Here is an 18782-nt window from a genome sequence, read left to right as displayed (position 1 = left end):
TGTCTGTTCTATAGCTATTTTCTTTGTAGTTGCCATGGGGACTACATCCAGCATCCTAAAATTATAACTATCTATTTAGAATGATACTAACTTCAAAGAATACAAAACTCTATTCCTATAACACCTTATCTCCCCTCTTTATGTTATTGATGTCACAAATTACACTTTTTTCTTTTTTTTTTGAGGAAGATTAGCCCTGAGCTAACTACTGCCAGTCCTCCTCTTTTTGCTGAGGAAGCCTGGCCCTGAGCTAACATCGTGCCCGTCTTCTACTTTATATGTGGGACGCCTACTACAGCATGGCGTGCCAAGCGGTGCCATGTCCGCACCCAGGATCCGAACTGGCAAACCCAAGGCCGCCGAGAAGTGGAACATGCAAACTTCACCGCTGCGCCACCAAGCTGGCCCCTACACTTTTTTCATTGTTTTTCCAGTAACATCAAATTATAATTTTTATGCATTTGTCTTTTAAATCACATAGAAAATTAAAAAACAGAGTTACAAACCAAAGTTACAATAACACTGGCTTCTATATTTGCTCTTGTGTTTACCTTTACCAAGATCTTTCTTTCTTTCTTTCTTTTTTAAGATCTAATTGACTTTATTAAATGCTTTGTGAACCGGGCAGCATCCCATGTAGCCACTAGAAGGGAGCTCCAAGGGTTGTACAAAAATCAAAGATTATTATAGGAAGAGGGGTGGGGCAAGGGAATTGTTGACAAAAGAAAAAAAAGAGATATCTGGGGCCAGGATATCTTCTTTGGGGAGCAGGAAGGGAACTGGCACGGGTTTTATCATGCAGATTGCCTCATCTAGTTCAACTCAGGAAGTTTCAGATTGACTGTTTAAAGGTCACATTCCTGGGAGGGGCTGCAATTGTAATTAAGTCTTTGTTTGCTCTTGTGGGGGCCACTATGGGCCTGTTATATAGTTTTTTTAAACAAATGAAATGCTTAGTTTCCTCTTTATATCTGCAGGTGGATCTCACAAGATCCTTTTCATTTCGGAACTCAAAGCAGAGGTACACTGGGATCCTCATTCTTGCCTCCAAAATGGATACTGTGGGCACCTTTGAAATGGCCAGGGTTCTCTGTAAGGTGGGACTTCCCTCATGCCCTCCCCTCAATGGTGTCCAGTTTATGTGGGCTGACTACAGAGGTCTTTGCATCCCCATCCGCAGGCCAGGTCAACTCTCAGGCAGTCAACAATCAGGATGCTCCCATTTACTATTTTCGCCAGTACTAAGTTCCCTTTATTGGATAAGTTCCGAGGGCCACCTGAGTTAGTGATGTTCAAGGCTAAATTTTGTCCCCATTTTCTGATATAGGAAAAGAGCTTTCCCTTTTCTCCTGTCTGGCAGTTTATACACCCTGCCAACTCTTCTGTCGATGAAAATAATCCATAACCAATCTATAAATGAAAATTTGGGAGAGTTTATTCTGAGCTGTAATCTGAGGACCATGGCCCGGGGCCTTTCTTCCCGAAGGAAGAAAGGGCACCGAAGAAGTGGGGTGCACAGAGTGGTTATATACCCCCAGAGAGGATGTTTCACATAGGATTGAAATGTCCCTTTTACAATAGTCGCGAGACTGCTCTGTCGGCATAGCGATTGAGGGACATAGCAGGTAGGTCTGCTGTCTCGGTGAACATTTCAATTTCAACATGCCATTTCAGTTTGTCACTTCTCACCACCCAGGTCACCTCCTCCAAGTCACATGCATCCCTCCAGTTACACCATTGTTAGGACACTAAGCATCCACTGTTATAGTCCAGAAACTAAAGACAGTTTGAGCATTCAAAAATTCCTACCTAGAAGATCCTAGAGAGAAGAAGCTTACTATTTTTCTTTTATGCCTGCTATCCTTTTTTTAAGTTGCATTCTGACAAATAAAAATGGCAAGTAATAGGATATATTGGGGTATATGAGGAAGCCATTTTGTGTAAACCTAATTCAGCCTGACCTTGTCTTTCCAAAAGGGCCTGACTGAGGCCGTTGAACATGCATTGTATATCTGCTTTAGATATTCTCTATGGCAAGAACAAAGGCCCTTGAGATAAAGGTGCAACTTCCCTCCCCCTCCTGACGCTGGCATTCCCTTAAGGATTAAGCATCTCTCCTTAGGCTAGGAACTGATTGCTGCGCTCACCTGTGACTGCCCAGCTCGAGACAATAGACTTGCCTCCTGCTACGCCCTCTGAGATAGCAGACCCACTACCTGCTGTGTCCATCAAGTGCTGTGCTGACAGGGCAATCTTGTGACTACTGTGGGAGAGACATTTCAATCATATGTGAAACACCCTGTTTGGGGGTATATAACCACTCTGTATACCTCACTTCTTTGGTGCCCTTTCTTCCTTCGGGAAGAAAGGCCCTGGGCCATGGTCCTCAGATTACAGCTCAGAATAAACTCGCCCAAATTTTCATTTATAGATTGGATATGGATTATTTTCGTCGACAATTCATAATAGTTTACATCATTGTGAAATTTCATTTGTATATTATTTCTTGTCTGTCAACACATAAGTGCCCCCCTTCACCCACTGTGCCCACCCCCTACCCCTCTTCCCCTGGTAACCACTGAACTGTTTTCTTTGTCCATGTGTTTGTTCATATTCCACATATGAGTGAAATCATACGGTGTTTGTCTTTCTCAGTCTGGCTTATTTCACTTAGCAAAATTCCCTCCAGGTCCTTCCATGTTGTTGCAAATGGGATGACTTTGTCTTTTTTTATGGCTGAATGGTATTCCATTGTGTGTGTGTGTGTATATATATATATATATATGTATACACACACCCTCCATCTTCTTTATCTAATCATTGGTTGATGGGCACTTGGATAGTTTCTGTGTCTTGGCTATTGTGAATAGTGCTGCAATGAACATAGGGGCGAATGTGTTACTTTGGATTGTTGATTTCAAGTTGTTTGGGTAGATACCCTGTAGTGGGATAGCTGGGTCATATGGTAGTTCTATTTTTAGTTTTCTGAGGAATCTCCATACTGTTTTCCACAGTGGCTGCATCAGTTTGCATTCCCACCAGCAGGGTATGAGGGTTCCCTTCTCCCTCTCCAACATTTTTTATTTTTAGTTTTAGTGATTTTAGCCATTTTAACAGGTGTCAGGTGGTATCTTAGTGTAGTTTCAATTTGCATTTCACTGATGATTAGTAATGTTTAACATCTTTTCAAATGTTTATTGGTCATCTGTATATCTTCTTTGGAAAAATATCTGTTCATATCCTCTGCCCATTTTTCGATTGGGCTGTTTGTTTTTTTGTTGTTCAGTTGTGTGAGTTCCTTATATATTATGGAGATTAACCCTTTGTAGGATATATGATTTGCAAATATTTTCTCCCAATTGGTAGATTGTCTTTTTGTTTTGATCCTAGTCTTTTGTGTTGGAGAAACTCTTTAGTCTGATGAAGTCCTGGTTGTTTATTTTTTCTTTTGTTTCCTTGTCTGAATACCTTGTCTGAGAAGACATGGTATTCAAAAAGATCCTTTTAAGTTCAGTGTCAAAGAGTGTACTACCAATATTATCTTCCAGAAGTTTCATGGTTTCAGGACTTATCTTCAAGTCTTTAATCCATTTTGAGTTAATTTTTGTGTATGGCATGAGATAATGGTCTATTTTCATTCTTTTGCTAGTGGTTGTCCAGATTTCCCAGCACCATTTATTGAAGAGACTGTCTTTTCTCCATTGTTTGTCCTTGGCACCTTTGTCGAAGATTAGCTGTCCGTAGATGTGCAGTTTTATTTCTGGGCTTTCAGTTCTGTTCCATTGATCTGTATGCCTGTTTTTCTACCAGCACCATGCTGTTTTGATTACTATGGCTTTGTAGTACCTTTTTTTTTTTTGAGGGAGATTGGCCCTGAGCTAACGTCTGTGCCCATCTTCCTCTACTTTATGTGATGTATATACTTCCTCTACTTTAGGGGATGCTGCCACAGCATGGCTTGAGGAGTGGTGCATAGATCTGTGCCTAGGATCTGAACCAGCAAACCCTAGGCTGCCCAAGTGGAGCATGCAAACTTAACTGCTGCACCACCGGGCCAGCCCCTGTAGTATATTTTGAAGTCAGGGATTGTGATGCCTCCAGGTTTATTCTTTTTTCTCAGAATTGCTTTAGCAATTTGGGATCTTTGGTTGCCCCATATGAATTTTAGGATTCTTTGTTCTATTTCTGTGAAGAATGTCATTGGGATTCTGATTGGGATTGCATTGAATCTGTAGATTGTTTTGGGTAGTATGGATGTTTTAACTATATTTATTCTTCCAATCCGTGTGCATGGAATCTCTTTCCATCTCTTTATGTAATCATCTGTTTCTTTCAATAATGTCTTATAGTTCTCATTGTATAAGTCCTTCCTCTCCTTGGTTAAATTTATTCCTAGATATTTTATTCTTTTTGTTGTGATTGTAAATAGAATTGTATTCTTGAGTTCTCTTTCTGTAAGTTCATTATTAGAGTATAGAAATGCAACTGATTTTTGTAAGTTGATTTTTCCTTGCAACTTTACTGTAGTTGTTGATTATTTCTAATAGTTTTCCAATGGATTCTTTAGAGTTTTCTATGTATAAGATCATGTTGTCTGCAAACATCAAGAGTTTCATTTCTTCAGCCTCTATTTGGATTCCTTTTATTCCTTTCTCTTGCCTAATTTCTCTGGCCCAAACCTCCAGTACTGTGTTGAATAAGAGTAGTGATAGTGGGCACCCTTGTCATGTTCCTGTTCTCAGAGGGATTGTGTTCTGTTTATTCCCATTGAGTATGATGTTGGCTGTGGGTTTGTCATATATGGCCCTTTTTATGTTGAGGTAATGTCCTTCTGTCTCCATTTTGTTAACAGTTTTTATCATAAATGGCTGTTGGATCTTGTCAAATGCTTTCTCTGTGTCTATTGAGGTGATCATGTGTTTTTTATTTCTCATTTTGTTAATGTGGTGTATCACATTGATTGATTTGCAGATGTTGAACCATCCCTGTGTCCCTGGAATAAATCCCACTTGATCATGATGTATGATCTTTTTGATGTATTGCTGTATTCTGGTTGCCAATATTTTGTTGAGGATTTTTGCATCTATGTTTATCAGTGATATTGGCCTTTTGTTTTCCTTTTTTGTGTTGTCCTTGTCAGGCTTTGGTATCAGAGTGATGTTGGCCTCATAGAATGTGTTAAGAAGTGTTCCATCTTCCCTGATTTTTTGGAATAGCTTGAGAAGGATAGGTATTAAATCCTCTCTGAAAGTTTGGTAGAATTCTCCAAGGAAGCCGTCTGATCCTGGGCTTTTATTTTTTGGGATGCTTTTCATTACTGTTTCAATCTCTCTACTTGTGATTGGTCTATTCAGATTCTCTATTTCTTCTTGATTCAGCTTTGGGAGGTTGTAACAATCTAAGAATTCATCCATTTATTCTAGACTGTCCATTTTGTTGGCATATAACTTTTCGTAGTATTCTCTTATAATCCATTGTATTTCTGTGGTATCCGTTGTTATGTCTCCTCTTTGAGTTCTAATTTTATTTATCTGAGCTTTCTCTCTTCTTTTCTTTGTAAGTCTGGCTAGGGGTTTGTCAATATTGTTTATCTTCTCAAAGAACCAGCTCTTTGTTTCATTGATCCTTACTACTGTCTTTTTTGTGTCAATTGCATTTATTTCTGCTCTGATTTTTATTATTTTTCTCCTTCTGCTGACTTTGGGCTTTGTTTGTTCTTCTTTTTCTACTTTAGTTAGGTGTAGTTTGACATTGCTTATTTGGGATTTTTCTGGTTTGTTAAGGTAAGCCTGTCATGCGATGAATTTCTCTCTTAGTACTGCTTTTACTGCATCCTGTATGAGTTGGTATGGTATGTTTTCATTTTCATTTGTCTCCAGATATTTTTTGATTTCTCCTTTAATTTCTTCAATGATCCATTGGTTGTTCAATAGCATGTTGTTTAGTCTCCACATCTTTGTCCCTTACTCAGCTTTTTTCTTGTAATCAATTTCTAGCTTCATAGCATTGTGATTGGAAAAGATGCTTGTTATTATTTTAATCTTCTTAAACTTATTGAGGCTTGCCTTATTTCCCAACATATGGTCTATCCTTGAGAATGTTCCATGTGTGCTTGAGAAGAATGTATTCTGCTGTTTTTGGATGGAGTGTTCTATATATGTCTGTTAAGTCCAACTGGTCTAACTTTTCATTTAATTCCACTGTTTCCTTGTAGATTTTCTGTCTGGATGATCTGTCCATTGATATAAGTGGAGTGTTGAGGTCCTCTACTATTATTGTGTTGTTATTAATATCTCCTTTTAGATTTGTTAATAGTTACTTTATGTACTTTGGTGCTCCTGTGTTGGGTGCATAGATATTTATAAGTGTTATGTCTTCTTGGTGGAGTGTCCCTTTGATTGTTATATACTGCCCCTCTTTGTCTCTCTTTCCTGTCTTATATTGAAGTCTACTTAGTCTGATATAAGTATTGTGACACCTGCTTTCTTTTGTTTGCCATTAGCTTGGAGTATCATCTTCCATCCCTTCACTCTGAGCCTGTGTTTGTTGTTGGAGCTGAGATATGTTTCCTGGAGGCAGCATATTGTTGGGTCTTGTTCTTTAATCCATCTCGCCACTCTATGTCTTTTTATTGGAGAATTCAGTCTGTTTATGTTTAGGGTGATTATTGATACATGAGGGCTTAATGCTGCCATTTTATCACTCGTTTTCCAGTTCTCCTGCATTTCCTTTGTTTCTCGTCCCATGTGTTTTGGTCTACCAATTGAGTTATGTAGTTTTTTATGTTGTGTTTCTTTGTTTTCTCCTTATTTATTATTTGTGTCTCTGTTCTCCTTTTTTGTTTAGTGATTACCATAAGGTCTGTATTCAAAATCTCGTAGATAAGATAGTCCATTTTCTGACGGCCTCTTATTTCCTTAGAGTAAATGGATTCAGTTCCTTTCCTCTTCCCCTCCTAAGTTACTTTTCTCACATCTTATTCCATCTTGTGTTGTGAGTGTGTGTTTGAAATGACAAGATTATCTTTGTTTTTGGTGTTTTCCTTCCCTTTATCTTTAATGTTATACTTGATTTATCTGCTAACTTGTTCTGATGTATAGCTACAATTTTCTGATTTTGTCTACCTATTTATCTCCTTACTCCATGCTTTGTAACCCATTTCTCCCCCTTTTTATTCAGGTATGAGGGCCTTCTTGAGGATTCTTGTAGGAGGTTCTCATTGCTACAAACTCCCTTAGCTTTTGTTTACCTGGGAAAGTTTTTTTTTTGTTTTTTTTTTTTAAGATTAGCCCTGAGCTAACATCTGCTGCCAATCCTCCTCTTTTCGCTGAGGAAGACTGGCCTTGAGCTAACATCTGTGCTCATCTTCCTCTACTTTATATGTGGGACACCTACCACAGCATGGCTTGTCAAGCGGCGCCATGTCCGCACCCAGGATCTGAACCAGAGAACCCTGGGCTGCTGAAGTGGAACGTGTGCACCCAACTGTTGTGCCACCGGGCTAGCCCCTGGGAAAATTTTTATTTTTCCATTATATCTGAAGGATATTTTCACTGAATAGAGTATTCTTGGCTGAAAGTTTTTGTCCTTCAAAGATGTGAATATGTCATTCCAGTCTCTCCTAGCCTGTAAGGTTTCTGCAGAGAAATCTGCTGAAAGCCTGATATAGGTCCCTTTGTAGGTTATTTTCTTCTGCCTTGCTGCCCTCAGTATTTTTTCTTTGTCATTCACTTTTGCCAGTTTCACTACTATATGCCTTGCAGTAGGTCTTTTTACATTGACATATTTAGGAGATCCGAGATCTTTATTACTTCAAACAGCTTTGAGTTACTGTCGCGTGTCCTTTCATTTGAACCTGAAGGACTCCCTTTAGCATTTTTTGTAGGGCAGGTCTAGTGGTAACGAACTCCCTCAACTTTAATTCATTTGGGAATTCCTTAATTTCTTCCTTATTTTTAAGGCTAATTTGCCATATATAGTATTTTTGGTGTTACTTTTTTCAGCACTTTTTAAACATATCATGCCCACTGCCTTCTGGCCTCTAGGGTTCATGATGAGAAATTAGCCAATAATCTTATTGAAGCAAACTTGTGTGTGATGAGTCACTTCTCTCTTGCTGCTTTCAAGATTATGTTTATTTTTCACCTTTGACAATTGATTATAATGTACCTTGCTGTGAATTTCTTTGTGTTTATTCTACTTGAAGTTCATTGAGGTTCTTGGATTTATAGATTTATTACTTTCATCAAATTTAGGAAGTTTTTGGTCATTATTTTTTCAAATAATCTTTCTGTCCCTTTCTCTCTCTCTTCTCCTTCTTGGACTCCCATAGTGTATATGTTGCCTTGCTTGGTGGTGTCCTAAAGTTTCTTAGTCTCTGTTCACTTTTTTTATACTTCTTTTATTTCTGCTCCTCAGACTTGATTATTTTAATTGTTCTGTCTTCATGTTCACTGATTCTTCTGCCTGTTCATATGTGCTGTTGAACTCCTTTAGTGAGTTTTTCATTCCAGTTATTGTACTTTCCAGCTCTAGAATTTCTTTTTGGTTTATTTTTAGGTTTCCTATCTCTTTGATGATAAAATCATTTTGTTTATATATGGTTTTCCTGATTTCCTTTAGTTCTTTGTACCTTTTTTTCTTTGCCTCCTTGAGCATATTTTAGACAGTTGTTTTAAGGTCTTTGTCTATGGGCTTTCTCAGGGATGGTTTCATCAATTTATTTTTGTTCCTTTGAATGGGCATATTTTCTTGTTTATTTGTACTGTGGAAATTAGTAAATAAAAACCTCATTAAATTGAAGTTGGGAAGCCAAAACAGGGAGCTCTCATGTCCTATGTCAACAGCAGAGTCCAACAGGAGGAAGAAAGACTTCCTTTTCTTGATTGGCAAGAAGCTTAGCCAATGAGAGACAGTCACAGCTCAACCAATGAAAAGCACTACACATCAAACTCTCAATTCCTCCAATGGACTTTTTGTTTACAATATCCCTCCCAACTTCCTCTTCCCCTCTATAAAAGAGTTTCTACCCCCCTTACTGCTCAGGGCTTGCACATGGCTTGCCATGGTTGCAGACCTTGAATTGCAATTCTTTGCTGATCCTAAATAAACATAGTTTTGCTGGAGAAATAACTAGCTGACTATTTGTTTAAGATTGACAGTATGCATTGTATGCATTGTCATTTTTTGTTGAAAACTGGGCATTTGGCTATTATAATGTGGTAACTCTTGAAGTCAGATTATCCCTTTTCCCTAGCATTTACTTTGTTTTTGTTTTTAATGTTGAAGGCTGTGGTAGTCTGTTATCTTTTCCAAACTGTTTTTGCAAAGACTATTTCTTGTGTGTGCTCCCTGAAGTCTCTGTTCCTTTAGTTCATGTTCAGCCAATGTTTTGGTAGAGATTTCCTTGAATTCCAGGAGCTAAACAAACAAACCACACACACACATGCACACACACACACACACACACACACACAGAAACAGAAAAACAAGCAAAAAACCTCACCTTTCCCATTATTTTCAGATTGGCTCTGTGCTCAGATCCTTTTTTAGCATTTAGCTGGGCTTGCTCTGAGCCTGTGCATCAGCCCAGGGTGAAAGCTTCAGGTCTTTACAGGTCTCTTCTGAGCATATGTCTTTTCCTATGCATGCATGCTTCCAAATACCCCTCTATACACAGCTGCTTTTGAATGTCCTGACTTCCCAAGCTTCTCCTCTGGGCCTTAGATGATCTGTTGTATGTCTTCACCCATAATCCCTTGCATTAGGTATCTTATGAACAGTGTCTGCTGCTTTGCCCACCTGAGTTCCATGTTAGGTGAAAGAGAGGTGAGCACCTCACATCATCCTTTAGTTCTCCTCTAGACAGGTTAGAATGAATATACACAGTGATTTGCAAATCAGGCTGCCTCTGCTCTGTCTGGTTTGAGGGAAGGAATTAGGAATTGCTACCATCACTTCAAAACCAAAACCGTCACTGTGCCAGGGAGGAGGTGGGGCAAGGGTGAGTAAAAACACCTCAAAAGTTTCCTCCTGTCTCAAAGATGGCTTTTTCTTAATTGAGCATTTGCTGGGTTACTGTAGACCTTTGACTATTTTTCAGAGCTCCTACAAAGTTGATTCTAACAGTTCTTCTTGTTTTTCAGTGTTTCCGTGGGGGAAAACAAGGATAGGAAAACAAGGATAGGAAAACAAGGATAGGAAACAACATGCAGCTTCCTAATCCACCATTTTTCTGATGTTACTCCCTCTGCAATTGTAATGAATCTTGCCCTTTTCCTCCTGTTTGATGCCTCAGGACCACAAGATGGTTGCTACAACTCCAGCAATCCCATCTATGTCCAGAAATCCCACTGAGGGTAGTGGAAAGGGAAGACAGCTAGAGTACCATGCCAGCTGCATACATCCCCTTTAATGAGGAAAAAAAGCCTTCACATTGGGGAAAGGGGATTCTGGAAAGATGGTGGAGTAGATGTACCAGGAATCTGTCCCCCTACCTGGACAACAATTGCCCTGACAGAATCTGCCTGATGTAATTATTTTGGAACTCTAGAGTCTGTTGAAGGCTTGTAACTTCTGGGGGAAGGCGTGGATAGTGTATTGGAATTAACTTTGGTCAATTTCAGCTCTCAGCATATTAGCAGCTACCTATCTTCTACTCCTAGCCAAGTGGGAGGCAGCTGTTCACATGATCTTGGAGCAGCTTTCACACAGTTTGCAAGAGCCAGGGTGGGCAAAAAGTACCCTGTCCTCCAAGTATTGGGTATTTTCTCTCATTGCTGATTGCTGCTTCTGGTCACAAAGCTGCAAAGAAGGGGGCAGTCATTGTTGTTACACCTCCCCTTCTTGTGTCAAGCCCCTTCCCCTCCAGCTGAAGTGACTTCAAGGGGATTTAAAAGGCCAATACCCTTTACCCCTTTCATTTTTCACTTTTTTCCCTTTGGTAGCCAGACATTAAAGACTAGGACATTCAAAAACAGCTGCATATACAGGGAAAATTAGAAAGTGACTGTGCTTGCCCAGGGAAAGGCTCAGAAAAGACCTGAGAAGACCGTAAGTTTATGCCTCAGGCTGATCCTCAGCACAGAGATAGCCTATAAGTATTAAAAAACTAAAACAATAACAAAAAACAGAAACCCTGGAGAAGGGGGAGAATCTGATTTCCAAATTTACCACATTATTAGATTCAAATGTCCATGTTCAACAAAAAACTCACAAGGCACACAAAGAAACAGGAGAGCATGGCCCATTCAAAGGAAAATAAATAAAACAACAGAATCTGTCCCTGGAAAAAGACTTAGGGGAAGATATATTAGACAAAGACTTTAAAATAATGGTCTTAGAGATGCTGAAAGAACTAAAGGAAGATTTGGAGAAAGCCAAGGAAATGCTGTGTGAACAAAATGGAAATATCAATAAAGAGATAGAAAACCTAAATGAAAAAAAAAACCAAAGAAATTTTGGAACTGAAAAGTACAATAACTGAAATGAAAAAATCACTAGAGGGATTTAAAGGCAGATTTGAGTGGGCAGAACAGTGAATCAGTCAACTTGAAGATAGGATAATGGAAATTATTGAGGCTGAGGAAAAGACAGAAGAAAGATTTAAAAAAAGCAAATGGAACCTAAATGATCTGTGGGACATCATCAAGTGGACCAACATATGCATTGTTGGAACCCCAGAAGGAGAAGAGAGAGAAAGGGGCAGAGAGAAGATTTGAAGAAATAATAACTGAAAACTTCCCAAATTTGATGAAACATATGAATATAAACATCCAGGAAGCTCAATGAACTCCAAGTAAGATGAACTCAAAGAGACCCATACCAAGATACATTATAATCAAACCTACAAAAGCCAAAGAGATAATCTTGAAAGCAGCAAGAGAGAAGCAAATTGTCACAGAGAATGGATCTGCAAAAGATTATCATCAAAATTCTCATCAGAAACCTTGGAGGCCAGAAGGTAGTGGGCTGATGTAGTCAAAGTGGTAAAAGAAAAAAAGAGCTCTCAACAAGAATCCTATATCTGGCAAAACTGTCCTTCAAAAGTGGAGGAGAAATTCAGACATTCCCGGATAAACAGAAACTGAGGGAGTTCCTGACCACTAGACCTGTTCTGTGAGAAATGCTCAAGGAAGTCCTGCAGGTGAAATAGAGACACTAGACAGTAACTTGAAGGTGTATGGAGAAATAAAGATCTCTGTAAGGTAAATACATAGGCAATTATAAAAGCTGTATCATTGTAACAATGGTTTGTAACAGCACTTTTTATTTTCTACGTGATTTAAGAGACTAATACATTTAAAGATAAAAACAATTATTAGTATAAAAGCTAGTATCACTGTATCTTGATTTGTAACTCTAAATCTTGTATTCTACATGATTTAGGAGACTGATGCATTTAAAAGAATTATTAGTTTATGTTTTTGGGTACACTGTATAAAGATGTAATTTTGCAATCACAACAACCAAAAGGGATGGAGACAGAGTATAAAGGAGCAGAGTTTTTGTATGTTATTGAAATTAAGCTGCTATAAATTCAAAGTAGAATGTTTTAATTTTAGGATGTTAAATTTAGTCTCCATGACAACCACAAAGCAAATATCTATAGAATGTACACAAAAGGGAAAAATTAAGGAGTTTAAACATTTCACTACAAAAAATCAACTAAATACAAAAGAAGACAGAAATACAGGAAATGAGGGACAAAAAAGTGATAGGGCATAAAGAAAACAAATAGCACAATGAGAGAAGTAAGTCCCTCCATATTAGTAATTCTTTAAATATACATGGACTAAACTACCATCAGAAGGCAGAGATTGGCAGAATGGATAAAACACATGATCCAATTACATGCTGTCTACAAGAGACTCACTTGAGATCCCAAAACATGAATAGGTTGAAAGTAAAAGGATAGAAAAAGATATCCTATGCAAATAGAAGCAAATGAGAGCAAGAGTGGCTATACTAAGAGAAATTAGACTCTAAATCAAAGACTCTAAATCAAACAAGAGACAAAGAAGGACATTATATATTAGTAAAAAGTTCAATACAGCAAAAATAAGTGTGTATAAACATTTACCCACCTAATGACACACCATCAAAATCTATGAAGCAAAAATTGACAGAATTGAAGTGAGAAATAGAAAATTTTACAATAATAGTAGGAGAGTTCAAGACCCCACTCTCAATAATGGATAGGACAGCCAGACAGAAGATGAGTAAGGAAATAGAGGATTTGAACAACACAATAAACCAGATAGATCTGACACACAAATACAGAACACTCCACCCAACAACAGCAGCATACACATTCTTCTCAAATACATGTCAGATTAGGCCACAAATTAAGTCCCAACATTTAAAAATACAGGTATTGTATGTTGTATATTCTCTGACCACAATGGGATGAAGTTAGAAATCAACAACAGAAGGAAAGCTGCAAAATTCACAAACTTGTGGAAATTATACATCACATTCTGACACAACAAGTGAGTCAACGAACAAATCACAGGGAAATTAGAAAATGCTTAGAGACAAATGAAAATGAAAACACAACATACCAAACATATGGAACACAGTGAAAGGGGTGCTAAGGAGGACATTTATAGCTATAAACATTTACATTAAAAAAGAAAAATCTCAAACCAACAACCTAACCTTACTAACATAAGGAACCAGAAAAATAAGAAAAACTAAATGCAAAGCTAACAGGAGAAAGGAAATAATAAAGATTCGATTAGAGATAAATGGAGAATAGGAAAACAATAGAGAAAATTAATAAGACCAAAAGTTGCTTCTTTGAAAAGATCAACAAAATTGACAAACCTTTAAAAAAAGAGAAGACTCAAATTACCAAATCAGAAATGAAAATGGAGACATTACTACCTTTCTACAGAAATAAAAAGGATTAGAATACTATGAACAATTGTATGCCAAAAAAATTGGATAAGCTAGATGAAATGGACAAATTTCTAGAAACACAAAACCTACCAAGACTAAATCATGAAGAAATAAACAATCTGAATAGACCTATAACTAGTAAGGAGATTGAATCAGTAATCAAAAATATCCCCACAAAGAAGAGTCCTGGTTGATGGCTTTACTGGTGAATTCTACCAAACATTTGCAGAAGAACTAACACCAATTATTCTCAAACTTTTCCAAAGAAATTGAAGAGGAGGAAACACTTCCTAACTCATTCTGTGAGGCCAGCATCATCCTGAAACCAAAAGCAGACAAAGACACTATGAGAAAAGGAAACTACAGACAAATATCCTTTATGAACATTGGTGCAAAACTCAATGGAACACCAGCAAACAGAATTCAGCAGTGTATTAGAAGGATGATACACCATGACCAAATGGGATATTCCTGGAATGCAAGGATGGTTCAACATACAAAAATTGATGAATATAATACACCACAATAAAACAATAAAACAAAGGAAAAACCCCACGTGATCATTTCAATTGCTGCAGAAAAACATTTGACAAAATTCGACATGCTTTCATGATAAAAACACTCAACAGACTAGGAATAGAAGGAAGCTACCTCAACATAAGAAAAGTCGGATATGAAAAACCCACAGTGAACATCATCCTCAATGATGAAAGACTGAAAGCTTTTCCTCTGAGATCAGGATCAAGGCAAGGGTGTCCGCTTTCACCACTTCTATTCAATATAGCATTGAAAGTTCTAGTCAGAGTAATTAGGCAAGAAGAAGAAATAAAAGGCATCTAAACTGGAAAGGAAGAAGTAAAATTATCCCTTTCTGCAGATGATGTGATCTTATATGTGGAACCCCTAAAGATTCCACAAAAATACCTGTTAGAGCTAATAAGCAAATTTAGCAAAGTTGCAGAATACAAAGTCAATGCACAGAAATCACTTGCATTTCTATACATAAACAATGAACAATCTGAAAAGGAAATTAAGAAAACCATTTCACTTACAATAGCACCAAAAGGCATAAAATACTTAGGAGTTAATTTCACCAAGTAGGTGAAATGCTTGTACACTAAAAACTACAAAATGCTACTGAAAGAAATTAAAGAAGACATAAATAATTGGAAAGACATTTGGATTGAAAGACTTAATATTATTATGTCAGTAGTACCCAAAGTGATACACAGATTCAATGCAATCCCTATCAAAGCCTCAATGATGTTTTTTGCAGAAATACAAAAATCCAACCTAAAATTTATATTGGAATATCAAGGGACCCTAAGTAGGTGAAACAATCTTGACAAAGAACAAAGTTAGAGGACTCAAATTTCCTGATTTCAAAATTTACCACAAAGATACATTAATCAAAACAGTGTGGTACTGTCATAAAGACAGAGCTACAGACCAATGGAATAGAACAGAGAGCCCAGAAATAAACCCTCACATATATGGTGAAATGACCTTTGACAAAAGTGCCAAGACCATTCAATTGGGAATGGACAGTCTTTTCAAAAAATGCTGGGAAAACTGGATCTCCACGTGCAAAAGAATCAAGCTGGACCCTTAATAACACCATATACAAAAATTAACTCAAAATGGATCAAAGACATAGACTTAAGAGCTAAAACTATAAAACTCTTTGAAGAAGACATAGGACATGGGGCCAGCCCAGTGGTGTAGCAGTTAAGTTCGTGCACTCTGCTTCAGCAGCCCAGGGTTCGCTGGTTCGGATCCTGGGCACAGACCTAGCACCACTTATCAAGCCATGCTGTGGCAGGCATCCCACATATAAAATAGAGGAAGATGGGCACAGATGTTAGCTCAGAGCCAATCTTCCTCAGCAAAAAGAAGAAGATTGGCAGCAGACGTTAGCTCAGGGCCAATCTTCCTCAAAAAAAAAAAAAAAAAAAAAGAAAGAAAAGAAAACATAGGACAAAATCTTTATGGCATTGGATTTGGCAATGACATCTTGGATATGACCTCAAAGACACAGTTAGCAGAAGGAAAAATAGACAAATTTGATCATGAAAGTTAAAAAATTTTGTGTATCAAAAGTCACCATTAACAGAGTTAGAAGGCAACCCACAGAATGGGAGAAAATATTTGCAAACCATATATCTGATAAAGAATTAATATTTAGCATATATAGAGAACTAAAACTCAACAGTAAAAAAAAATACAAAAACAAACAAAAAGTCTGATTAAAAAATGGGCAAAGAACTTGAATAGACATTTCTCTAAAAAGGATCTATAAGTAACTAATAAGCACATGAAAAGATGCTCAACATCACTAATCATTAGGGAAATGCAAATCAAAATCACAATGAGATATCACCTCACACCCATTAGGATGGCTACTATCAAAAATCCAGAAAACCACAAGTGTTGGTGAGGATGGGGAGAGATTGGAACCCTTGTGCACTGTTGGTGGGAATGTAAAATGGTGCAGCCACTGTGGAAAACAGTATGGCGGTTCCTCAAAGAGTTAAACAGAGAATTACCATTTGATCCAGCAATTCCAATTCTGGGTATAGATGCAAAAGAATTGAAGGCAGGGTCTTGAAGAGGTGTTTGTACACCTATGTTCACAGCAGCAATATTCACAATAGCTAAAATGTATAAGCAACCCAAGTGTCCATTGGCAGATGAATGGATAAACAAAATGTGGTATATCCATACAATGGAATATTATTCAGCCTCCAAAAGGAAAGAATTCTGATGGGGCCGGCCTGGTGGCTCAGTGTTTTAAGTTCACACATTCCACTTCAGCTGCCTGGGGTTTGCCAGTTTGGATCCTGGGTGCGGACATGGCACTGCTTGGCAAGCCATGCTGTGGCTGGCGTCCACATATAAAGTAGAGGAAGATGGGCACAGTGTTAGCTCAGGGCCAGTCTTTCTCAGCAAAAAGAGAAAGATTGGCAGCAGATGTTAGCTCTTGGCTAATCTTCCTCAAAAAAAAAAAAAGAATTCTGGAATATGCTACAACGTGGATGAAGCTTGAGGACATTATGCTGAGTGTAATAAGCCAGTCACAAAAGGACAAATACTGTATGATTCCACTTATATGAGATACCTAGAGTAGTCAAATTCATAGACACAGAAAGTAGAATGGTGGTTGCCGGGGGTTGGGGGAGAGGGATGGGGAATTAGTGCTTAATGAGTACAGAGTTTCAGTTTTATAGGAAGAAAAAAGTTATAGAAATGGATGGTGCTGATGGTTGCCAAACAATGTGAATGTACTTAAAGCCACTGAACTGTATGTTTAAAAATGCTTACGATGGTAAATTTTACATTATCTTATTTTACCACACACAGAAAATGTGTGCACAAAGAGCTGTGGTTGTCAGGCATTTGGGGAGAAGAAGGGATGAATAAGTGGAGTGCAGGGGGTTTTTAGGCAGAGGAACTGTTCTTGTGATATTCAATGGTGGATACATGTCATTACACATTTGTCAAAACCCATAGACATGGGGCTGGCCCCGTGGCCAAGTGGTTAAGTCTGCGCGCCCCGCTGCAGGCGGCCCAGTGTTTCGTTGGTTCGAATCCTGGGCGCGGACATGGCACTGCTCATCAGGCCACACTGAGGCAGCATCCCACATGCCACAACTAGAAGGACCCACAACGAAGAATATACAACTATGTACTGGGGGGCTTTGGGGAGAAAAAGGAAAAAAATAAAATCTTAAAAAAAAAATCTATTAAAAAAAAAACAACCCATAGACTGGGCACCACAAAGAGTGAACTGTAAAGTAAACTGTGGACTTTAGTTAATAACGTGTCAATATTGGCTCATTGATTGCAACAAACGTTCCACACTAATGCAAGGTGTTAATGATAGGAGAAACTGCTGAGGAGGTGAAGAGGTATATGGAAACTCTTGTATTTGCTGCTCAATATTTCCGTAAACATAAGATTGCTAAAAAAAATTGTCTGTTATAAAAAAAGGCCAGAACCAGATCACAGGGCCATGGCTAGCTGCAAAGGAGGCTGGGAGAACAGGGAGCAGCATCTCTCGCCTGGGATGTGGACAAAATCCTTCACCAAATAGCAACAGTGTTCTGGTGACAAGGAAGATGAAGGGTGACACTAGGTGACCAGACCCCAAATCTCAACCTGTAGGCTGGTTACCCCAGTGAGCCAGAAGTTACAATAGATTGCTCACATCCATGCTGGTCGGAGCATTGCACACACCACACACCACTAACCAGGTGCCATGGCCTGGGCTGGTGACTGGCTGAGTCACTTTAAGGTAAGTCACCTTACCCTGACCTCTCAGTCCAGACTGCAAACTCTTTGAATGCTCGTGGGGAGCAGAGCAAGCCCGTGAGTGGTCCTGAGTCTGCAGGCCCATCAGCGCAGGACTTACCTGGGGCAGACTCTGCCAGGCGTCCACCTGACCTGACCACAGGAGGCTCCTCTGCTGGCAGCTGGCCCCTCCCCACTGCCTCCTGAGCTTAGTGACTGCGTTCAGCTCCGGTTCCCTCTGGGTCTGCTGAGCCATATTCATTCTCACTAGGAATGAAGGAAAGTTGAAATTGAGGCATCGTTTTACAGTTATGAAATTTGTGAAGTCTGACAACAGATATAACACCCAGTGAAATGACTGGGCACCTTTGGGAATTGCTGGTGTCAGTGAAAACAACCCTTGGGGAATCAGTGTGTGTCTGTCATCTGAACCCTTCACCAGACACCAACAAGTAAGAATCTGATGATTACTTGATGTGGCCTAGATTAGCCCAAGAGAAGAGCTGATAAGCTGTGCATTTAGGGTAATAAACATGGTACTCTTTGATACACTAATCTCATCTCTGGGATCTTGATTTAAGGACATAAAT

This window comes from Equus caballus, chromosome 4 (assembly GCF_041296265.1).
Source record: "Equus caballus isolate H_3958 breed thoroughbred chromosome 4, TB-T2T, whole genome shotgun sequence".
NCBI lineage: Eukaryota > Metazoa > Chordata > Mammalia > Perissodactyla > Equidae > Equus > Equus caballus.
Note: the sequence above shows the minus strand (reverse complement) of the source record.